The 5,974-nt window shown below is 27.8% G+C and overlaps 1 long non-coding RNA gene across 1 annotated transcript; it reads left to right on the top strand.

Moving 5' to 3' along the window:
• Nucleotides 1-2,731: 2,731 nt before the first annotated feature.
• LOC135929895 (uncharacterized) lies at nt 2,732-4,618 on the top strand. The gene is made up of 3 exons (XR_010572660.1): nt 2,732-2,763; nt 3,127-3,197; nt 3,357-4,618. It is a non-coding gene; the product is annotated as an uncharacterized LOC135929895 (long non-coding RNA).
• The last annotated feature ends 1,356 nt before the right edge of the window (nt 4,619-5,974 follow it).

The following is a 5,974-nucleotide window of genomic DNA, read 5'->3' as shown; positions in this document are numbered from 1 at the left end:
TAGCCATCTAAAAAAAAATGGTTTATATTTATACAAAGAAATCGTATCTTATATTTTCCTCATAATATATACTTTTTAAAATTAAATGATCTTATCTTTTAGATTTGTTATTTAATTTAATTTTTTTTTTATTCATGTTGTAACGGATTTGGATATTCATGATTTGGTGGGATGGATGAGGAGAATTGGATTTAAAATGAACTCCACCCAGGACCAGTTTGCACCGATCTCCAATTTAAAAAAAATGTCGGCCAATCAGATCTTTTCTAGAAACAAAAATGGAATCTAGTTGTTTTATCTGCATCCGGTCTAGGTTTCTAGAATGAATCTTAATTCAGTCTAATTTTTTTTTCGAGCTTAGACCTTAACTAAATTTAATTAAAAGTTAATGAGTATTAGTATTTATATTTTGTAGTCTAATAGAGGCAAATACATTACATTTCTTATTTCGCATTTGAATACAGAGAAAAAAATACAGTTAAACTTGTCTAATTATTACACCGGTAGGACCAAATTTTTGCCCATAGATAGTTGTCAAATCGATCAAGGTTTTTTTTTTGAAGAAAGAATTCATTTTCCCATCTACTATATTTTTAGAGCATAATGTGAGATTATGTTTAACCATTTTTAAATAATTTTTTCTATTTTTATTAATTAATTCAATCAAAATCATGCATGAGTAAAATTAATGGAATACATTCCTAGGAAAATCAAATTTTTAAATTTAAAAAAAAACGCGCTAAAAAAAGATTTATAGTTGACAAAAATAATAGTGCGTACAAATTGAACGTTTCAACGCAGGGTTTCAAAACGCAAATAATGTATTTTAAATGCATTCGTTTAATTGGAAAGTCTTTATTTTTTGTTTTAAATTTAGACGTTTCATATTAAAAAAAATTTAAATTAACGCTTCAATTTTAACATAGCTGCATATACGTTTTTTTTGCTTTTTGAAACGCTGCATTGAAACATTCAATTTGTGCGTACTGCAAAACACATTCCCGCTAACATATCATATACATACATTATACAAAATATTGGTTAAAAGATTGAATAATCGGATAATGATAAAGATGATAGAAGAATATAATTATGACGGCGTATAAAAAAACGAATAGAAAAATACTTGGATTAGTGACATCGAGTCTACCTGAGAGAAATGGGATTATGCTTGGGTGACCTAAATGAGCATGTGAGAGAATAGTGAGTCGTAGGAATTCTGGGTAATTTCGTTTTGCATAAAAATTCCTGAAGGCAAGAGCATTCTAGATTTCGGTGATATTCTCTAAATGGTTGTTGTTCACTCTTTACAAAGGAAGCAAAGAAGCTGGTGACTAAAAATCAGGGGTGATACAACTGTAGACTATTTGTTTGAGAGAAGTGATAGGTGTGTAATAATAAATCTACTGCGAAAAGTGGAGCAACAACATCTTGCTATATATCTAATTTTCAACGGCCCGTGGATCATAAAATGTGTGCTAAGGATTTAAAGTTTGGAGGTCCTTGAAGTTGGCTAAACGACTTGAGGATCAAATTCTGAAATGTATTCCAATATTTATTGCATTATAAATTTTATATGGGTAACCATTGCTAGAGTTTTAAAACCAAATTACCGTCAAGTATTAAAGTATAAACATAATATTTTATCAGAATTCATATCTATTTCTTTTTTTTAGACATATTCCAAAGATCTCAAGACCTTGCTCATTGGTATACTTAACTCGGCAAAGGCTATGTGGCATAACTAAAATCCTACTTCCATGTTGACATCTCACAGTTTTATAAAATTTGCCTTGAAACTGAGTGTGATTATTTTGCCAAATTACCCAGGATATGATAGAAATTTAAATATTGAAAAATTTATTTACTTTTTAACATATTATTCGTAAATTTCATGGATATAATTCAATTTTTGAACTAAATTATTTTTTAAAACAAGATTTTTTTTAAAAAAACTATCATATAAAAAATGAATACCGCTCTGTAAATCGACTTATATTTTTAAGAAAAATATCTATAAAATTCAGTAAAAAAAAATTCTAATCTTTGACTATTTCTTAATTCAGAGCAATTAAAGGAAAAATATTCTTAGCTTTTCAATTTTTATTCTGAGGGAAATAATATGAAACTAAATTATATATTAATTTTAAGAATTTTTATGTAATTTGAAAGATTTATTCTTTCAAAAAAAAATTAAACATGATATAAATTCAGACTTTTCTATATTATTTTTAAGATAATGTATTTGAAAGAAAAGTTATCGAATCACTCGAACAAACAATTCGCTTAAATATAAAGAACCATGAATAATCATTATTTGCAGACTGATCGAAGATGTCACGGGATTAATTTTTTTTATAAATTGTAACAAAATTTTATCTAATTTTTTTAAAAATATTTACCCAATTTCCAAGAAAAAGTAAAAATATGGCATTTGGAAAGAGAAAGTAAGTTGCATCAATCTTCTAAAATTAAAATATATTTCCAGGTTACCCTTTAAACATATATTTAATTTAAAATCACGCAAGCTTTCACTATTAATTACCTTGTCATTAAACGATTACAACATGTGAAGTAGAAACTTTATCTCTATGTATTTCCGATCAAACAACGCCGCATTTTTTAAGGATGACAATTTGTATGAAATTTTAACAAAATAAATATCCTAAATTCCATCACATTATCAAAATAGTCTTTTAGCCATCCCCTGGAAAAATCATTGCCTACGTTAGAATTTTACGGACAAAATGGGAAATTATAATTGTAAATAGATCATTTTATCCTTCAATTTTGGATAAGATAGCTGGAAAAAATCCTTTATAAATTTGGCTTTAATTAATGTTTAATATCAATATTTACTTATCTTTTTACCTTATTTCCTATACTATTTTTAAAAAAAAGTAATATAAAAATAATTTGCGAGATATCTATAATAGAAAAAATTGGTTAAGGACCAAAAAAATTTTGGATTCGATATTTGTTTAATTAAATATTTAGCCAAATGAAGAAGCATTTTCATTAACAAATCGCGAAAAATAATTTCATTTTTTAAAAAAAACAACTATTAAACGATTAAAATATTTTTTTTACTAACATTTTAAAAATGAAAATACTACTCCTTCTAAGTTTCGTATTAATGATTCTGGTTTCGATCGTGCATATGCGCGGACACAAATCTCATGGGCACAAAGAATTAGGTATATAATCTCTATTACTTATATTTTATCTTTTATCCTTATAATCTAATGTACAATATTATATTTAATAGTCCAATCAACCCCAAGAACGTTCTCAGAAATATATGCCATATTTTAGAGAAGCATGGGAACTATATTATTAATTTAAATATTATATAGAATACGGTCCTTAGAGTTCCATAACGTATAACACTTTGAGGAGTTATCGAAAAATGCTTGGGGATCGGGAACGTTTTAAATTTATTTATGGAAAATGCTTAAATGGAAACAACTTTCTTTAATCTGGAACAAAACGGGGAACTGGAACGAGCAGAAAAAGGGAAAAGGCTTTTGTTCCGAATCCTTATATTTTATTTTTTTATTTTCATAGATAATGATCGTAGTCACTATAGTCGACATGGTGGTTAATAATGGTCGCGGCGGACATAATTCTACTCAAGGCGATAGTGTTCATCGTGCAGGACGAGATCATGGTCGAGTTGGTCGTCATCGTAGTTAAAGTGATGTAGTCGCCTTGGCTCACGTGTTAGTTCCATTGCTTAATTAAAGACGGATGGATTTAATAAAATTTAAAAATATATGCCATATAGTTTGTAGTTTATTATTTACACAAAAATTTATTAATATCTTTATTGTAGATTATTAAAATGTTATATTGGTCGCCGGGGTGGCCTAGTGGGTTTATACAGTATACTAAAACAGAAGGTTCCAGGTTCAATACTGGTAATGAAAGTAAAAATTATTTGCTTTTTTTCAATGACTAAGGTGTAGTAAAGACATATGATAGGATGAATTACTAACCTGAGAAATGCCACCCCGGTCACCGATAGACTTGGACAGCCGGGTGCTAGGATACTTGTCCAATTAACCAAAATAAAAGATGGCCAGCTGACCTCGTGGGTTACTCAAAGATGATAGCGGTCTCTTGACCAGCTCTAGTATAATGGTGACTTTGGGGGCCGTTCAAGCACAATGTCTACCAATCTACAATGGACTTGATAGCGATACTCCAGTGGGAGATCCATCGAGATTGATACCCTGATGGGAGATGAAGCTTACAATGGAATCGATAAGAATACTCGGTGGGATATCTGTCGATATTGATACTTCGGTGTGAGGAATACTCCGGTGGGATATCTGCCGATATTGATACTTTTGTGTGAGATCATACAATAGCCGCGATAGAGATACTCAGGTGGAAGATCTAAATGGAATCGATAAAAACTCAGGTGGGGGATATCAGAAATATAAATTAGATGACTAATAAAGTGAGAGAGATATTGAAGGAGCTTACCACCAGAAAAAAGGTGAAAGCTAAAAAGGAAAAAATTAAAATGTTATATTGATTAATCATATTTTTTAAATATAATATTAATTCCCTGGAAGAACCAATCAAACGCAATCCAAATCATATATTTAAAATCTAGGGGTTTTCAAAATAATACTATATGTTTGTGTAAATTATTATAGTTATAAAAATATTTCATATATCATTTGTAATATTTTATGAATATATATATTTAAGCGTATGCTTGATATTTTTGTAAGGAAAAATAATTTGGCAAATTGAATCTGCAAATTCATCCTATTAAATATTTTCCGATAAATTCTAATAAAATCTAATCATGTTTAAATGATTACATATTTTCTTATATATATTTGAAAAATTGTAGGAAGGTGTGATAATGTATATTTAATTAGAATAGTTTTTTTTATATTGTAATATAATATTCTGAAATATAATATAAATTGGTTTAAAAATTACATCTTATTTTTATTCAATAAAAGAAATTAGTTAAAATGGTCAAATATATCTTTTTAATATTAATTTATAAATTTTTATAAAAATATCTATAACAGGTTAATATTCTTTTCATTTCGGAAAATAAATAATAATCACTTTTTGAATTGAATTTTTGTTTCAAAAAATTATAACTTATTATTTTAACATTAAATAATTAGAAGAAGAATAAAATATAGTATAAAAGTTAGGGAAGTATATTTATCCCATAGTTAAGAACCGTTAAAATATTTGTCAATGCATAAGAACCGGTTTTTTTAACTTTTTGATATTTTAACTCTTTTAAAGATGATTAATATTGCTTTGACGGATAAATCAGAATTTATTTTATATAATTTTGTATTTTACTATTTGACTGTGCCAACTACCTAAGTTAGCAAAAGGGTTCTCAATCATAAAATTTTATCTTTCCCCCCTATAGATATAATTTGACAGAAGAGATTCTTGAAGATATTTAGATTGTAAATAGCGAAATACTATTTTTTAGAGAATAGAAAAAAAAATTGTCTACATAATTCTAATACACTTGTATGTGAAAAAGGTTGAACCGGTTTTAAAGATTTAAACCGAACTGATATTATTATTTTGAACTGAATCTCAACCATGAAGCTTTATTTTTATCTGAACTTAAACCTGAACTGAACCGATATTCCTTAGGATTTGGATCCCTGTAATGGAATATAATAAAGCTGATAAAATTTGCTCTAATTATAGTCATGGCAATTTCTTGTTAAAAGTAATATCCTTGTTTGAATTATCTATCTAAGAACTATGGTAGAAATTTTTGAAAAAGGCTAAAGTGTGGGATTATAAATAAGTTAACTTAGTGGCCATGATCTGTTTGAATAAATAGTGCGGCAGATTTTCCTAGTTCTGCATTGGCTAAAGTATCTTGGCTTAGGTTAGAAAGTGTGAGTGTATTCACGCAAGAGAAATCCTAGGTTAGAACTTCATTACTCTTTCATGAAACTTAAGA

This window comes from Gordionus sp. m RMFG-2023, chromosome 5 (assembly GCF_954871325.1).
Source record: "Gordionus sp. m RMFG-2023 chromosome 5, tfGorSpeb1-WG-v2, whole genome shotgun sequence".
Lineage (NCBI taxonomy): Eukaryota > Metazoa > Nematomorpha > Gordioida > Chordodea > Parachordodidae > Gordionus > Gordionus sp. m RMFG-2023.
Note: the sequence above shows the minus strand (reverse complement) of the source record. Positions and strands in the feature narration are given on the sequence as shown.